Source organism: Mytilus edulis, unplaced genomic scaffold (genome assembly GCF_963676685.1).
Source record: "Mytilus edulis unplaced genomic scaffold, xbMytEdul2.2 SCAFFOLD_572, whole genome shotgun sequence".
NCBI classification, from domain to species: domain Eukaryota; kingdom Metazoa; phylum Mollusca; class Bivalvia; order Mytilida; family Mytilidae; genus Mytilus; species Mytilus edulis.
The window spans coordinates 1-16,525 of NW_027268450.1; the positions used below are offsets into that span (position 1 = coordinate 1).

At 34.2% G+C, this 16,525-nt stretch overlaps 14 non-coding genes across 14 annotated transcripts; all 14 read right to left on the bottom strand.

The window, feature by feature from the left end:
• Positions 1-722: 722 nt before the first annotated feature.
• Trnar-ucu (transfer RNA arginine (anticodon UCU)) lies at positions 723-795 on the bottom strand. Its single transcript has one exon. It is a non-coding gene; the product is annotated as a tRNA-Arg (tRNA).
• Positions 796-1,925: 1,130 nt separating this feature from the next.
• Trnar-ucu (transfer RNA arginine (anticodon UCU)) lies at positions 1,926-1,997 on the bottom strand. Its single transcript has one exon. It is a non-coding gene; the product is annotated as a tRNA-Arg (tRNA).
• A 1,132-nt stretch (positions 1,998-3,129) lies between these two features.
• Positions 3,130-3,202, bottom strand: Trnar-ucu (transfer RNA arginine (anticodon UCU)). Its single transcript has one exon. It is a non-coding gene; the product is annotated as a tRNA-Arg (tRNA).
• Positions 3,203-4,334: 1,132 nt separating this feature from the next.
• Positions 4,335-4,407, bottom strand: Trnar-ucu (transfer RNA arginine (anticodon UCU)). The gene has a single exon. It is a non-coding gene; the product is annotated as a tRNA-Arg (tRNA).
• A 1,133-nt stretch (positions 4,408-5,540) lies between these two features.
• Trnar-ucu (transfer RNA arginine (anticodon UCU)) lies at positions 5,541-5,613 on the bottom strand. Its single transcript has one exon. It is a non-coding gene; the product is annotated as a tRNA-Arg (tRNA).
• Positions 5,614-6,746: 1,133 nt separating this feature from the next.
• Positions 6,747-6,819, bottom strand: Trnar-ucu (transfer RNA arginine (anticodon UCU)). The gene has a single exon. It is a non-coding gene; the product is annotated as a tRNA-Arg (tRNA).
• A 1,133-nt stretch (positions 6,820-7,952) lies between these two features.
• Trnar-ucu (transfer RNA arginine (anticodon UCU)) lies at positions 7,953-8,025 on the bottom strand. Its single transcript has one exon. It is a non-coding gene; the product is annotated as a tRNA-Arg (tRNA).
• Positions 8,026-9,158: 1,133 nt separating this feature from the next.
• On the bottom strand, positions 9,159-9,231 carry Trnar-ucu (transfer RNA arginine (anticodon UCU)). The gene has a single exon. It is a non-coding gene; the product is annotated as a tRNA-Arg (tRNA).
• A 1,133-nt stretch (positions 9,232-10,364) lies between these two features.
• Positions 10,365-10,437, bottom strand: Trnar-ucu (transfer RNA arginine (anticodon UCU)). The gene has a single exon. It is a non-coding gene; the product is annotated as a tRNA-Arg (tRNA).
• Positions 10,438-11,571: 1,134 nt separating this feature from the next.
• On the bottom strand, positions 11,572-11,644 carry Trnar-ucu (transfer RNA arginine (anticodon UCU)). The gene has a single exon. It is a non-coding gene; the product is annotated as a tRNA-Arg (tRNA).
• A 1,133-nt stretch (positions 11,645-12,777) lies between these two features.
• Trnar-ucu (transfer RNA arginine (anticodon UCU)) lies at positions 12,778-12,850 on the bottom strand. The gene has a single exon. It is a non-coding gene; the product is annotated as a tRNA-Arg (tRNA).
• Positions 12,851-13,983: 1,133 nt separating this feature from the next.
• Trnar-ucu (transfer RNA arginine (anticodon UCU)) lies at positions 13,984-14,056 on the bottom strand. The gene has a single exon. It is a non-coding gene; the product is annotated as a tRNA-Arg (tRNA).
• Positions 14,057-15,189: 1,133 nt separating this feature from the next.
• On the bottom strand, positions 15,190-15,262 carry Trnar-ucu (transfer RNA arginine (anticodon UCU)). Its single transcript has one exon. It is a non-coding gene; the product is annotated as a tRNA-Arg (tRNA).
• A 1,133-nt stretch (positions 15,263-16,395) lies between these two features.
• On the bottom strand, positions 16,396-16,468 carry Trnar-ucu (transfer RNA arginine (anticodon UCU)). The gene has a single exon. It is a non-coding gene; the product is annotated as a tRNA-Arg (tRNA).
• Between the last annotated feature and the right edge of the window lie 57 nt (positions 16,469-16,525).

Sequence of the window (16,525 nt, forward strand, 5' to 3'; positions counted from 1 at the left end):
GTATTTGAAAAAAAGCTCTCGAGTGGAAACACATTCACTTCTTTTGTGGTCGAAAATTTGTGAATTTGATCAATTTTGAAGAAGGACAATGTAGTTAGTAGCATACAGTGATGACAGAAAGAACAAAAGAATATATATTTAGCATCCTCGGTGGGATTCGAACCGCCGACCTCTGGCTCAAAAGTCCAGCGCGCTATCCCTTGCACTACGCGGACATCCCTATCATGTTGTCAACTATATCATTTATTCTAAAACAACCCTTAAATTTGATTAAAGCTATAGTGAAATGTTTATATAATAAATGATAAATAGTGATGATTTTTGTGTGTGTGTTATTAACCGTTCGTTCTCTAGAATACATTCACCACTTTGTATTTGATATACGACATGTAACAAGTTATCGCTTGGTATCTAAAAGGTACCCAAGTGAGATTGTACATGTATGTTGTATAATGCTGTACTTTGACAATCCAACCATATTCGCTGATTTTTTTTTTGTCGTTTCATTGAAAATATCTAGACGACAAAATTTACAATCTAAACAAAGAAGCAGCATTAGTTTTTCAGGCGTTTTTGAAGAAAAAAAATCTCGAGTGGAAAAATATTCACATCTCTTATGTTTGCAAAATTCACATTGATCAATTTTAAAGAAGGAGAATGTATATAGCTAAGTGGATGTATGTATACAGTGATGACGGAACGAACAAAAATATTTTGTTTTGCATCCTCGGTGGGATTCGAACCCACGACCTCCGGATTAGAAGTCCGGCGCGCTATCCCCTGCGCTACGAGGACATACCTATCATGTTGCTAACTATATCATTTATTCGTAAACGCATTTTGCAACCCTTAAATTGATTTTAGTTAGTCAAATGTTTATATAACGAATGGTGACTTTTTTGTTTGTTGTTGTTGACGGGACTTAGAATATAGGAGTGAAAATATTGTTAACTGTTCGCTATCTGGAATACATTCTCCACTTTGTATTTGATATATATGACATTTAAATAGATGTTACCATCTATAGTTAAATTGTTGCTTCACGGTATCCAAAAAAGGTACTGATATTGTATACTGAATTGTCTAGTTTTACGATCCAACCATATCCGCTGATCTTTTTATCACATCATTGAAAATATCTAGCATGCATGTCTAGACGACAAATTTTACAAACAAACAAATAACTTCAGCATAGTTTTTCAGGCGTATTTGAAAAAAAGCTCTCGAGTGGAAACACATTCACTTCTTTTGTGGTCGAAAATTTGTGAATTTGATCAATTTTGAAGAAGGACAATGTAGTTAGTCGCATACAGTGATGACAGAAAGAACAAAAGAATATATATTTAGCATCCTCGGTGGGATTCGAACCGCCGACCTCTGGCTCAAAAGTCCAGCGCGCTATCCCTTGCACTACGCGGACATCCCTATCATGTTGTCAACTATATCATTTATTCTAAAACAACCCTTAAATTTGATTAAAGCTATAGTGAAATGTTTATATAATAAATGATAAATAGTGATGATTTTTGTGTGTGTGTTATTAACCGTTCGTTCTCTAGAATACATTCACCACTTTGTATTTGATATACGACATGTAACAAGTTATCGCTTGGTATCTAAAAGGTACCCAAGTGAGATTGTACATGTATGTTGTATAATGCTGTACTTTGACAATCCAACCATATTCGCTGATTTTTTTTTTGTCGTTTCATTGAAAATATCTAGACGACAAAATTTACAATCTAAACAAAGAAGCAGCATTAGTTTTTCAGGCGTTTTTGAAGAAAAAAATCTCGAGTGGAAAAATATTCACATCTCTTATGTTTGCAAATTCACATTGATCAATTTTAAAGAAGGAGAATGTATATAGCTAAGTGGATGTATGTATACAGTGATGACGGAACGAACAAAAATATTTTGTTTTGCATCCTCGGTGGGATTCGAACCACGACCTCCGGATTAGAAGTCCGGCGCGCTATCCCCTGCGCTACGAGGACATACCTATCATGTTGCTAACTATATCATTTATTCGTAAACGCATTTTGCAACCCTTAAAATTGATTTTAGTTAGTCAAATGTTTATATAACGAATGGTGACTTTTTTGTTTGTTGTTGTTGACGGGACTTAGAATATAGGAGTGAAAATATTGTTAACTGTTCGCTATCTGGAATACATTCTCCACTTTGTATTTGATATATATGACATTTAAATAGATGTTACCATCTATAGTTAAATTGTTGCTTCACGGTATCCAAAAAAGGTACTGATATTGTATACTGAATTGTCTAGTTTTACGATCCAACCATATCCGCTGATCTTTTTATCACATCATTGAAAATATCTAGCATGCATGTCTAGACGACAAATTTTACAAACAAACAAATAACTTCAGCATAGTTTTTCAGGCGTATTTGAAAAAAAGCTCTCGAGTGGAAACACATTCACTTCTTTTGTGGTCGAAAATTTGTGAATTTGATCAATTTTGAAGAAGGACAATGTAGTTAGTAGCATACAGTGATGACAGAAAGAACAAAAGAATATATATTTAGCATCCTCGGTGGGATTCGAACCGCCGACCTCTGGCTCAAAAGTCCAGCGCGCTATCCCTTGCACTACGCGGACATCCCTATCATGTTGTCAACTATATCATTTATTCTAAAACAACCCTTAAATTTGATTAAAGCTATAGTGAAATGTTTATATAATAAATGATAAATAGTGATGATTTTTGTGTGTGTGTTATTAACCGTTCGTTCTCTAGAATACATTCACCACTTTGTATTTGATATACGACATGTAACAAGTTATCGCTTGGTATCTAAAAGGTACCCAAGTGAGATTGTACATGTATGTTGTATAATGCTGTACTTTGACAATCCAACCATATTCGCTGATTTTTTTTTTGTCGTTTCATTGAAAATATCTAGACGACAAAATTTACAATCTAAACAAAGAAGCAGCATTAGTTTTTCAGGCGTTTTTGAAGAAAAAAATCTCGAGTGGAAAAATATTCACATCTCTTATGTTTGCAAAATTCACATTGATCAATTTTAAAGAAGGAGAATGTATATAGCTAAGTGGATGTATGTATACAGTGATGACGGAACGAACAAAAATATTTTGTTTTGCATCCTCGGTGGGATTCGAACCCACGACCTCCGGATTAGAAGTCCGGCGCGCTATCCCCTGCGCTACGAGGACATACCTATCATGTTGCTAACTATATCATTTATTCGTAAACGCATTTTGCAACCCTTAAAATTGATTTTAGTTAGTCAAATGTTTATATAACGAATGGTGACTTTTTTGTTTGTTGTTGTTGACGGGACTTAGAATATAGGAGTGAAAATATTGTTAACTGTTCGCTATCTGGAATACATTCTCCACTTTGTATTTGATATATATGACATTTAAATAGATGTTACCATCTATAGTTAAATTGTTGCTTCACGGTATCCAAAAAAGGTACTGATATTGTATACTGAATTGTCTAGTTTTACGATCCAACCATATCCGCTGATCTTTTTATCACATCATTGAAAATATCTAGCATGCATGTCTAGACGACAAATTTTACAAACAAACAAATAACTTCAGCATAGTTTTTCAGGCGTATTTGAAAAAAAGCTCTCGAGTGGAAACACATTCACTTCTTTTGTGGTCGAAAATTTGTGAATTTGATCAATTTTGAAGAAGGACAATGTAGTTAGTAGCATACAGTGATGACAGAAAGAACAAAAGAATATATATTTAGCATCCTCGGTGGGATTCGAACCGCCGACCTCTGGCTCAAAAGTCCAGCGCGCTATCCTTGCACTACGCGGACATCCCTATCATGTTGTCAACTATATCATTTATTCTAAAACAACCCTTAAATTTGATTAAAGCTATAGTGAAATGTTTATATAATAAATGATAAATAGTGATGATTTTTGTGTGTGTGTTATTAACCGTTCGTTCTCTAGAATACATTCACCACTTTGTATTTGATATACGACATGTAACAAGTTATCGCTTGGTATCTAAAAGGTACCCAAGTGAGATTGTACATGTATGTTGTATAATGCTGTACTTTGACAATCCAACCATATTCGCTGATTTTTTTTTTGTCGTTTCATTGAAAATATCTAGACGACAAAATTTACAATCTAAACAAAGAAGCAGCATTAGTTTTTCAGGCGTTTTTGAAGAAAAAAAATCTCGAGTGGAAAAATATTCACATCTCTTATGTTTGCAAAATTCACATTGATCAATTTTAAAGAAGGAGAATGTATATAGCTAAGTGGATGTATGTATACAGTGATGACGGAACGAACAAAAATATTTTGTTTTGCATCCTCGGTGGGATTCGAACCCACGACCTCCGGATTAGAAGTCCGGCGCGCTATCCCCTGCGCTACGAGGACATACCTATCATGTTGCTAACTATATCATTTATTCGTAAACGCATTTTGCAACCCTTAAAATTGATTTTAGTTAGTCAAATGTTTATATAACGAATGGTGACTTTTTTGTTTGTTGTTGTTGACGGGACTTAGAATATAGGAGTGAAAATATTGTTAACTGTTCGCTATCTGGAATACATTCTCCACTTTGTATTTGATATATATGACATTTAAATAGATGTTACCATCTATAGTTAAATTGTTGCTTCACGGTATCCAAAAAAGGTACTGATATTGTATACTGAATTGTCTAGTTTTACGATCCAACCATATCCGCTGATCTTTTTATCACATCATTGAAAATATCTAGCATGCATGTCTAGACGACAAATTTTACAAACAAACAAATAACTTCAGCATAGTTTTTCAGGCGTATTTGAAAAAAAGCTCTCGAGTGGAAACACATTCACTTCTTTTGTGGTCGAAAATTTGTGAATTTGATCAATTTTGAAGAAGGACAATGTAGTTAGTAGCATACAGTGATGACAGAAAGAACAAAAGAATATATATTTAGCATCCTCGGTGGGATTCGAACCGCCGACCTCTGGCTCAAAAGTCCAGCGCGCTATCCCTTGCACTACGCGGACATCCCTATCATGTTGTCAACTATATCATTTATTCTAAAACAACCCTTAAATTTGATTAAAGCTATAGTGAAATGTTTATATAATAAATGATAAATAGTGATGATTTTTGTGTGTGTGTTATTAACCGTTCGTTCTCTAGAATACATTCACCACTTTGTATTTGATATACGACATGTAACAAGTTATCGCTTGGTATCTAAAAGGTACCCAAGTGAGATTGTACATGTATGTTGTATAATGCTGTACTTTGACAATCCAACCATATTCGCTGATTTTTTTTTTGTCGTTTCATTGAAAATATCTAGACGACAAAATTTACAATCTAAACAAAGAAGCAGCATTAGTTTTTCAGGCGTTTTTGAAGAAAAAAAATCTCGAGTGGAAAAATATTCACATCTCTTATGTTTGCAAAATTCACATTGATCAATTTTAAAGAAGGAGAATGTATATAGCTAAGTGGATGTATGTATACAGTGATGACGGAACGAACAAAAATATTTTGTTTTGCATCCTCGGTGGGATTCGAACCCACGACCTCCGGATTAGAAGTCCGGCGCGCTATCCCCTGCGCTACGAGGACATACCTATCATGTTGCTAACTATATCATTTATTCGTAAACGCATTTTGCAACCCTTAAAATTGATTTTAGTTAGTCAAATGTTTATATAACGAATGGTGACTTTTTTGTTTGTTGTTGTTGACGGGACTTAGAATATAGGAGTGAAAATATTGTTAACTGTTCGCTATCTGGAATACATTCTCCACTTTGTATTTGATATATATGACATTTAAATAGATGTTACCATCTATAGTTAAATTGTTGCTTCACGGTATCCAAAAAAGGTACTGATATTGTATACTGAATTGTCTAGTTTTACGATCCAACCATATCCGCTGATCTTTTTATCACATCATTGAAAATATCTAGCATGCATGTCTAGACGACAAATTTTACAAACAAACAAATAACTTCAGCATAGTTTTTCAGGCGTATTTGAAAAAAAGCTCTCGAGTGGAAACACATTCACTTCTTTTGTGGTCGAAAATTTGTGAATTTGATCAATTTTGAAGAAGGACAATGTAGTTAGTAGCATACAGTGATGACAGAAAGAACAAAAGAATATATATTTAGCATCCTCGGTGGGATTCGAACCGCCGACCTCTGGCTCAAAAGTCCAGCGCGCTATCCCTTGCACTACGCGGACATCCCTATCATGTTGTCAACTATATCATTTATTCTAAAACAACCCTTAAATTTGATTAAAGCTATAGTGAAATGTTTATATAATAAATGATAAATAGTGATGATTTTTGTGTGTGTGTTATTAACCGTTCGTTCTCTAGAATACATTCACCACTTTGTATTTGATATACGACATGTAACAAGTTATCGCTTGGTATCTAAAAGGTACCCAAGTGAGATTGTACATGTATGTTGTATAATGCTGTACTTTGACAATCCAACCATATTCGCTGATTTTTTTTTTGTCGTTTCATTGAAAATATCTAGACGACAAAATTTACAATCTAAACAAAGAAGCAGCATTAGTTTTTCAGGCGTTTTTGAAGAAAAAAAATCTCGAGTGGAAAAATATTCACATCTCTTATGTTTGCAAAATTCACATTGATCAATTTTAAAGAAGGAGAATGTATATAGCTAAGTGGATGTATGTATACAGTGATGACGGAACGAACAAAAATATTTTGTTTTGCATCCTCGGTGGGATTCGAACCCACGACCTCCGGATTAGAAGTCCGGCGCGCTATCCCCTGCGCTACGAGGACATACCTATCATGTTGCTAACTATATCATTTATTCGTAAACGCATTTTGCAACCCTTAAAATTGATTTTAGTTAGTCAAATGTTTATATAACGAATGGTGACTTTTTTGTTTGTTGTTGTTGACGGGACTTAGAATATAGGAGTGAAAATATTGTTAACTGTTCGCTATCTGGAATACATTCTCCACTTTGTATTTGATATATATGACATTTAAATAGATGTTACCATCTATAGTTAAATTGTTGCTTCACGGTATCCAAAAAAGGTACTGATATTGTATACTGAATTGTCTAGTTTTACGATCCAACCATATCCGCTGATCTTTTTATCACATCATTGAAAATATCTAGCATGCATGTCTAGACGACAAATTTTACAAACAAACAAATAACTTCAGCATAGTTTTTCAGGCGTATTTGAAAAAAAGCTCTCGAGTGGAAACACATTCACTTCTTTTGTGGTCGAAAATTTGTGAATTTGATCAATTTTGAAGAAGGACAATGTAGTTAGTAGCATACAGTGATGACAGAAAGAACAAAAGAATATATATTTAGCATCCTCGGTGGGATTCGAACCGCCGACCTCTGGCTCAAAAGTCCAGCGCGCTATCCCTTGCACTACGCGGACATCCCTATCATGTTGTCAACTATATCATTTATTCTAAAACAACCCTTAAATTTGATTAAAGCTATAGTGAAATGTTTATATAATAAATGATAAATAGTGATGATTTTTGTGTGTGTGTTATTAACCGTTCGTTCTCTAGAATACATTCACCACTTTGTATTTGATATACGACATGTAACAAGTTATCGCTTGGTATCTAAAAGGTACCCAAGTGAGATTGTACATGTATGTTGTATAATGCTGTACTTTGACAATCCAACCATATTCGCTGATTTTTTTTTTGTCGTTTCATTGAAAATATCTAGACGACAAAATTTACAATCTAAACAAAGAAGCAGCATTAGTTTTTCAGGCGTTTTTGAAGAAAAAAAATCTCGAGTGGAAAAATATTCACATCTCTTATGTTTGCAAAATTCACATTGATCAATTTTAAAGAAGGAGAATGTATATAGCTAAGTGGATGTATGTATACAGTGATGACGGAACGAACAAAAATATTTTGTTTTGCATCCTCGGTGGGATTCGAACCCACGACCTCCGGATTAGAAGTCCGGCGCGCTATCCCCTGCGCTACGAGGACATACCTATCATGTTGCTAACTATATCATTTATTCGTAAACGCATTTTGCAACCCTTAAAATTGATTTTAGTTAGTCAAATGTTTATATAACGAATGGTGACTTTTTTGTTTGTTGTTGTTGACGGGACTTAGAATATAGGAGTGAAAATATTGTTAACTGTTCGCTATCTGGAATACATTCTCCACTTTGTATTTGATATATATGACATTTAAATAGATGTTACCATCTATAGTTAAATTGTTGCTTCACGGTATCCAAAAAAGGTACTGATATTGTATACTGAATTGTCTAGTTTTACGATCCAACCATATCCGCTGATCTTTTTATCACATCATTGAAAATATCTAGCATGCATGTCTAGACGACAAATTTTACAAACAAACAAATAACTTCAGCATAGTTTTTCAGGCGTATTTGAAAAAAAGCTCTCGAGTGGAAACACATTCACTTCTTTTGTGGTCGAAAATTTGTGAATTTGATCAATTTTGAAGAAGGACAATGTAGTTAGTAGCATACAGTGATGACAGAAAGAACAAAAGAATATATATTTAGCATCCTCGGTGGGATTCGAACCGCCGACCTCTGGCTCAAAAGTCCAGCGCGCTATCCCTTGCACTACGCGGACATCCCTATCATGTTGTCAACTATATCATTTATTCTAAAACAACCCTTAAATTTGATTAAAGCTATAGTGAAATGTTTATATAATAAATGATAAATAGTGATGATTTTTGTGTGTGTGTTATTAACCGTTCGTTCTCTAGAATACATTCACCACTTTGTATTTGATATACGACATGTAACAAGTTATCGCTTGGTATCTAAAAGGTACCCAAGTGAGATTGTACATGTATGTTGTATAATGCTGTACTTTGACAATCCAACCATATTCGCTGATTTTTTTTTTGTCGTTTCATTGAAAATATCTAGACGACAAAATTTACAATCTAAACAAAGAAGCAGCATTAGTTTTTCAGGCGTTTTTGAAGAAAAAAAATCTCGAGTGGAAAAATATTCACATCTCTTATGTTTGCAAAATTCACATTGATCAATTTTAAAGAAGGAGAATGTATATAGCTAAGTGGATGTATGTATACAGTGATGACGGAACGAACAAAAATATTTTGTTTTGCATCCTCGGTGGGATTCGAACCCACGACCTCCGGATTAGAAGTCCGGCGCGCTATCCCCTGCGCTACGAGGACATACCTATCATGTTGCTAACTATATCATTTATTCGTAAACGCATTTTGCAACCCTTAAAATTGATTTTAGTTAGTCAAATGTTTATATAACGAATGGTGACTTTTTTGTTTGTTGTTGTTGACGGGACTTAGAATATAGGAGTGAAAATATTGTTAACTGTTCGCTATCTGGAATACATTCTCCACTTTGTATTTGATATATATGACATTTAAATAGATGTTACCATCTATAGTTAAATTGTTGCTTCACGGTATCCAAAAAAGGTACTGATATTGTATACTGAATTGTCTAGTTTTACGATCCAACCATATCCGCTGATCTTTTTATCACATCATTGAAAATATCTAGCATGCATGTCTAGACGACAAATTTTACAAACAAACAAATAACTTCAGCATAGTTTTTCAGGCGTATTTGAAAAAAAGCTCTCGAGTGGAAACACATTCACTTCTTTTGTGGTCGAAAATTTGTGAATTTGATCAATTTTGAAGAAGGACAATGTAGTTAGTAGCATACAGTGATGACAGAAAGAACAAAAGAATATATATTTAGCATCCTCGGTGGGATTCGAACCGCCGACCTCTGGCTCAAAAGTCCAGCGCGCTATCCCTTGCACTACGCGGACATCCCTATCATGTTGTCAACTATATCATTTATTCTAAAACAACCCTTAAATTTGATTAAAGCTATAGTGAAATGTTTATATAATAAATGATAAATAGTGATGATTTTTGTGTGTGTGTTATTAACCGTTCGTTCTCTAGAATACATTCACCACTTTGTATTTGATATACGACATGTAACAAGTTATCGCTTGGTATCTAAAAGGTACCCAAGTGAGATTGTACATGTATGTTGTATAATGCTGTACTTTGACAATCCAACCATATTCGCTGATTTTTTTTTTGTCGTTTCATTGAAAATATCTAGACGACAAAATTTACAATCTAAACAAAGAAGCAGCATTAGTTTTTCAGGCGTTTTTGAAGAAAAAAAATCTCGAGTGGAAAAATATTCACATCTCTTATGTTTGCAAAATTCACATTGATCAATTTTAAAGAAGGAGAATGTATATAGCTAAGTGGATGTATGTATACAGTGATGACGGAACGAACAAAAATATTTTGTTTTGCATCCTCGGTGGGATTCGAACCGACGACCTCCGGATTAGAAGTCCGGCGCGCTATCCCCTGCGCTACGAGGACATACCTATCATGTTGCTAACTATATCATTTATTCGTAAACGCATTTTGCAACCCTTAAAATTGATTTTAGTTAGTCAAATGTTTATATAACGAATGGTGACTTTTTTGTTTGTTGTTGTTGACGGGACTTAGAATATAGGAGTGAAAATATTGTTAACTGTTCGCTATCTGGAATACATTCTCCACTTTGTATTTGATATATATGACATTTAAATAGATGTTACCATCTATAGTTAAATTGTTGCTTCACGGTATCCAAAAAAGGTACTGATATTGTATACTGAATTGTCTAGTTTTACGATCCAACCATATCCGCTGATCTTTTTATCACATCATTGAAAATATCTAGCATGCATGTCTAGACGACAAATTTTACAAACAAACAAATAACTTCAGCATAGTTTTTCAGGCGTATTTGAAAAAAAGCTCTCGAGTGGAAACACATTCACTTCTTTTGTGGTCGAAAATTTGTGAATTTGATCAATTTTGAAGAAGGACAATGTAGTTAGTAGCATACAGTGATGACAGAAAGAACAAAAGAATATATATTTAGCATCCTCGGTGGGATTCGAACCGCCGACCTCTGGCTCAAAAGTCCAGCGCGCTATCCCTTGCACTACGCGGACATCCCTATCATGTTGTCAACTATATCATTTATTCTAAAACAACCCTTAAATTTGATTAAAGCTATAGTGAAATGTTTATATAATAAATGATAAATAGTGATGATTTTTGTGTGTGTGTTATTAACCGTTCGTTCTCTAGAATACATTCACCACTTTGTATTTGATATACGACATGTAACAAGTTATCGCTTGGTATCTAAAAGGTACCCAAGTGAGATTGTACATGTATGTTGTATAATGCTGTACTTTGACAATCCAACCATATTCGCTGATTTTTTTTTTGTCGTTTCATTGAAAATATCTAGACGACAAAATTTACAATCTAAACAAAGAAGCAGCATTAGTTTTTCAGGCGTTTTTGAAGAAAAAAAATCTCGAGTGGAAAAATATTCACATCTCTTATGTTTGCAAAATTCACATTGATCAATTTTAAAGAAGGAGAATGTATATAGCTAAGTGGATGTATGTATACAGTGATGACGGAACGAACAAAAATATTTTTGTTTTGCATCCTCGGTGGGATTCGAACCGACGACCTCCGGATTAGAAGTCCGGCGCGCTATCCCCTGCGCTACGAGGACATACCTATCATGTTGCTAACTATATCATTTATTCGTAAACGCATTTTGCAACCCTTAAAATTGATTTTAGTTAGTCAAATGTTTATATAACGAATGGTGACTTTTTTGTTTGTTGTTGTTGACGGGACTTAGAATATAGGAGTGAAAATATTGTTAACTGTTCGCTATCTGGAATACATTCTCCACTTTGTATTTGATATATATGACATTTAAATAGATGTTACCATCTATAGTTAAATTGTTGCTTCACGGTATCCAAAAAAGGTACTGATATTGTATACTGAATTGTCTAGTTTTACGATCCAACCATATCCGCTGATCTTTTTATCACATCATTGAAAATATCTAGCATGCATGTCTAGACGACAAATTTTACAAACAAACAAATAACTTCAGCATAGTTTTTCAGGCGTATTTGAAAAAAAGCTCTCGAGTGGAAACACATTCACTTCTTTTGTGGTCGAAAATTTGTGAATTTGATCAATTTTGAAGAAGGACAATGTAGTTAGTAGCATACAGTGATGACAGAAAGAACAAAAGAATATATATTTAGCATCCTCGGTGGGATTCGAAGCGCCGACCTCTGGCTCAAAAGTCCAGCGCGCTATCCCTTGCACTACGCGGACATCCCTATCATGTTGTCAACTATATCATTTATTCTAAAACAACCCTTAAATTTGATTAAAGCTATAGTGAAATGTTTATATAATAAATGATAAATAGTGATGATTTTTGTGTGTGTGTTATTAACCGTTCGTTCTCTAGAATACATTCACCACTTTGTATTTGATATACGACATGTAACAAGTTATCGCTTGGTATCTAAAAGGTACCCAAGTGAGATTGTACATGTATGTTGTATAATGCTGTACTTTGACAATCCAACCATATTCGCTGATTTTTTTTTTGTCGTTTCATTGAAAATATCTAGACGACAAAATTTACAATCTAAACAAAGAAGCAGCATTAGTTTTTCAGGCGTTTTTGAAGAAAAAAAATCTCGAGTGGAAAAATATTCACATCTCTTATGTTTGCAAAATTCACATTGATCAATTTTAAAGAAGGAGAATGTATATAGCTAAGTGGATGTATGTATACAGTGATGACGGAACGAACAAAAATATTTTGTTTTGCATCCTCGGTGGGATTCGAACCCACGACCTCCGGATTAGAAGTCCGGCGCGCTATCCCCTGCGCTACGAGGACATACCTATCATGTTGCTAACTATATCATTTATTCGTAAACGCATTTTGCAACCCTTAAAATTGATTTTAGTTAGTCAAATGTTTATATAACGAATGGTGACTTTTTTGTTTGTTGTTGTTGACGGGACTTAGAATATAGGAGTGAAAATATTGTTAACTGTTCGCTATCTGGAATACATTCTCCACTTTGTATTTGATATATATGACATTTAAATAGATGTTACCATCTATAGTTAAATTGTTGCTTCACGGTATCCAAAAAAGGTACTGATATTGTATACTGAATTGTCTAGTTTTACGATCCAACCATATCCGCTGATCTTTTTATCACATCATTGAAAATATCTAGCATGCATGTCTAGACGACAAATTTTACAAACAAACAAATAACTTCAGCATAGTTTTTCAGGCGTATTTGAAAAAAAGCTCTCGAGTGGAAACACATTCACTTCTTTTGTGGTCGAAAATTTGTGAATTTGATCAATTTTGAAGAAGGACAATGTAGTTAGTAGCATACAGTGATGACAGAAAGAACAAAAGAATATATATTTAGCATCCTCGGTGGGATTCGAACCGCCGACCTCTGGCTCAAAAGTCCAGCGCGCTATCCCTTGCACTACGCGGACATCCCTATCATGTTGTCAACTATATCATTTATTCTAAAACAACCCTTAAATTTGATTAAAGCTATAGTGAAATGTTTATATAATAAATGATAAATAGTGATGATTTTTGTGTGTGTGTTATTAACCGTTCGTTCTCTAGAATACATTCACCACTTTGTATTTGATATACGACATGTAACAAGTTATCGCTTGGTATCTAAAAGGTACCCAAGTGAGATTGTACATGTATGTTGTATAATGCTGTACTTTGACAATCCAACCATATTCGCTGATTTTTTTTTTGTCGTTTCATTGAAAATATCTAGACGACAAAATTTACAATCTAAACAAAGAAGCAGCATTAGTTTTTCAGGCGTTTTTGAAGAAAAAAAATCTCGAGTGGAAAAATATTCACATCTCTTATGTTTGCAAAATTCACATTGATCAATTTTAAAGAAGGAGAATGTATATAGCTAAGTGGATGTATGTATACAGTGATGACGGAACGAACAAAAATATTTTGTTTTGCATCCTCGGTGGGATTCGAACCGACGACCTCCGGATTAGAAGTCCGGCGCGCTATCCCCTGCGCTACGAGGACATACCTATCATGTTGCTAACTATATCATTTATTCGTAAACGCATTTTGCAACCCTTAAAATTGATTTTAGTTAGTCAAATGTTTATATAACGAATGGTGACTTTTTTGTTTGTTGTTGTTGACGGGACTTAGAATATAGGAGTGAAAATATTGTTAACTGTTCGCTATCTGGAATACATTCTCCACTTTGTATTTGATATATATGACATTTAAATAGATGTTACCATCTATAGTTAAATTGTTGCTTCACGGTATCCAAAAAAGGTACTGATATTGTATACTGAATTGTCTAGTTTTACGATCCAACCATATCCGCTGATCTTTTTATCACATCATTGAAAATATCTAGCATGCATGTCTAGACGACAAATTTTACAAACAAACAAATAACTTCAGCATAGTTTTTCAGGCGTATTTGAAAAAAAGCTCTCGAGTGGAAACACATTCACTTCTTTTGTGGTCGAAAATTTGTGAATTTGATCAATTTTGAAGAAGGACAATGTAGTTAGTAGCATACAGTGATGACAGAAAGAACAAAAGAATATATATTTAGCATCCTCGGTGGGATTCGAACCGCCGACCTCTGGCTCAAAAGTCCAGCGCGCTATCCCTTGCACTACGCGGACATCCCTATCATGTTGTCAACTATATCATTTATTCTAAAACAACCCTTAAATTTGATTAAAGCTATAGTGAAATGTTTATATAATAAATGATAAATAGTGATGATTTTTGTGTGTGTGTTATTAACCGTTCGTTCTCTAGAATACATTCACCACTTTGTATTTGATATACGACATGTAACAAGTTATCGCTTGGTATCTAAAAGGTACCCAAGTGAGATTGTACATGTATGTTGTATAATGCTGTACTTTGACAATCCAACCATATTCGCTGATTTTTTTTTTGTCGTTTCATTGAAAATATCTAGACGACAAAATTTACAATCTAAACAAAGAAGCAGCATTAGTTTTTCAGGCGTTTTTGAAGAAAAAAAATCTCGAGTGGAAAAATATTCACATCTCTTATGTTTGCAAAATTCACATTGATCAATTTTAAAGAAGGAGAATGTATATAGCTAAGTGGATGTATGTATACAGTGATGACGGAACGAACAAAAATATTTTGTTTTGCATCCTCGGTGGGATTCGAACCCACGACCTCCGGATTAGAAGTCCGGCGCGCTATCCCCTGCGCTACGAGGACATACCTATCATGTTGCTAACTATATCATTTATTCGTAAACGCATTTTGCAACCCTTAAAATTGATTTTAGTTAGTCAAATGTTTATATAACGAATGGTGACTTTTTTGTTTGTTGTTGTTGACGGGACTTAGAATATAGGAGTGAAAATATTGTTAACTGTTCGCTATCTGGAATACATTCTCCACTTTGTATTTGATATATATGACATTTAAATAGATGTTACCATCTATAGTTAAATTGTTGCTTCACGGTATCCAAAAAAGGTACTGATATTGTATACTGAATTGTCTAGTTTTACGATCCAACCATATCCGCTGATCTTTTTATCACATCATTGAAAATATCTAGCATGCATGTCTAGACGACAAATTTTACAAACAAACAAATAACTTCAGCATAGTTTTTCAGGCGTATTTGAAAAAAAGCTCTCGAGTGGAAACACATTCACTTCTTTTGTGGTCGAAAATTTGTGAATTTGATCAATTTTGAAGAAGGACAATGTAGTTAGTAGCATACAGTGATGACAGAAAGAACAAAAGAATATATATTTAGCATCCTCGGTGGGATTCGAAGCGCCGACCTCTGGCTCAAAAGTCCAGCGCGCTATCCCTTGCACTACGCGGACATCCCTATCATGTTGTCAACTATATCATTTATTCTAAAACAACCCTTAAATTTGATTAAAGCTATAGTGAAATGTTTATATAATAAATGATAAATAGTGATGATTTTTGTGTGTGTGTTATTAACCGTTCGTTCTCTAGAATACATTCACCACTTTGTATTTGATATACGACATGTAACAAGTTATCGCTTGGTATCTAAAAGGTACCCAAGTGAGATTGTACATGTATGTTGTATAATGCTGTACTTTGACAATCCAACCATATTCGCTGATTTTTTTTTTGTCGTTTCATTGAAAATATCTAGACGACAAAATTTACAATCTAAACAAAGAAGCAGCATTAGTTTTTCAGGCGTTTTTGAAGAAAAAAAATCTCGAGTGGAAAAATATTCACATCTCTTATGTTTGCAAAATTCACATTGATCAATTTTAAAGAAGGAGAATGTATATAGCTAAGTGGATGTATGTATACAGTGATGACGGAACGAACAAAAATATTTTGTTTTGCATCCTCGGTGGGATTCGAACCCACGACCTCCGGATTAGAAGTCCGGCGCGCTATCCCCTGCGCTACGAGGACATACCTATCATGTTGCTAACTATATCATTTATTCGTAAACGCATTTTGCAACCCTTA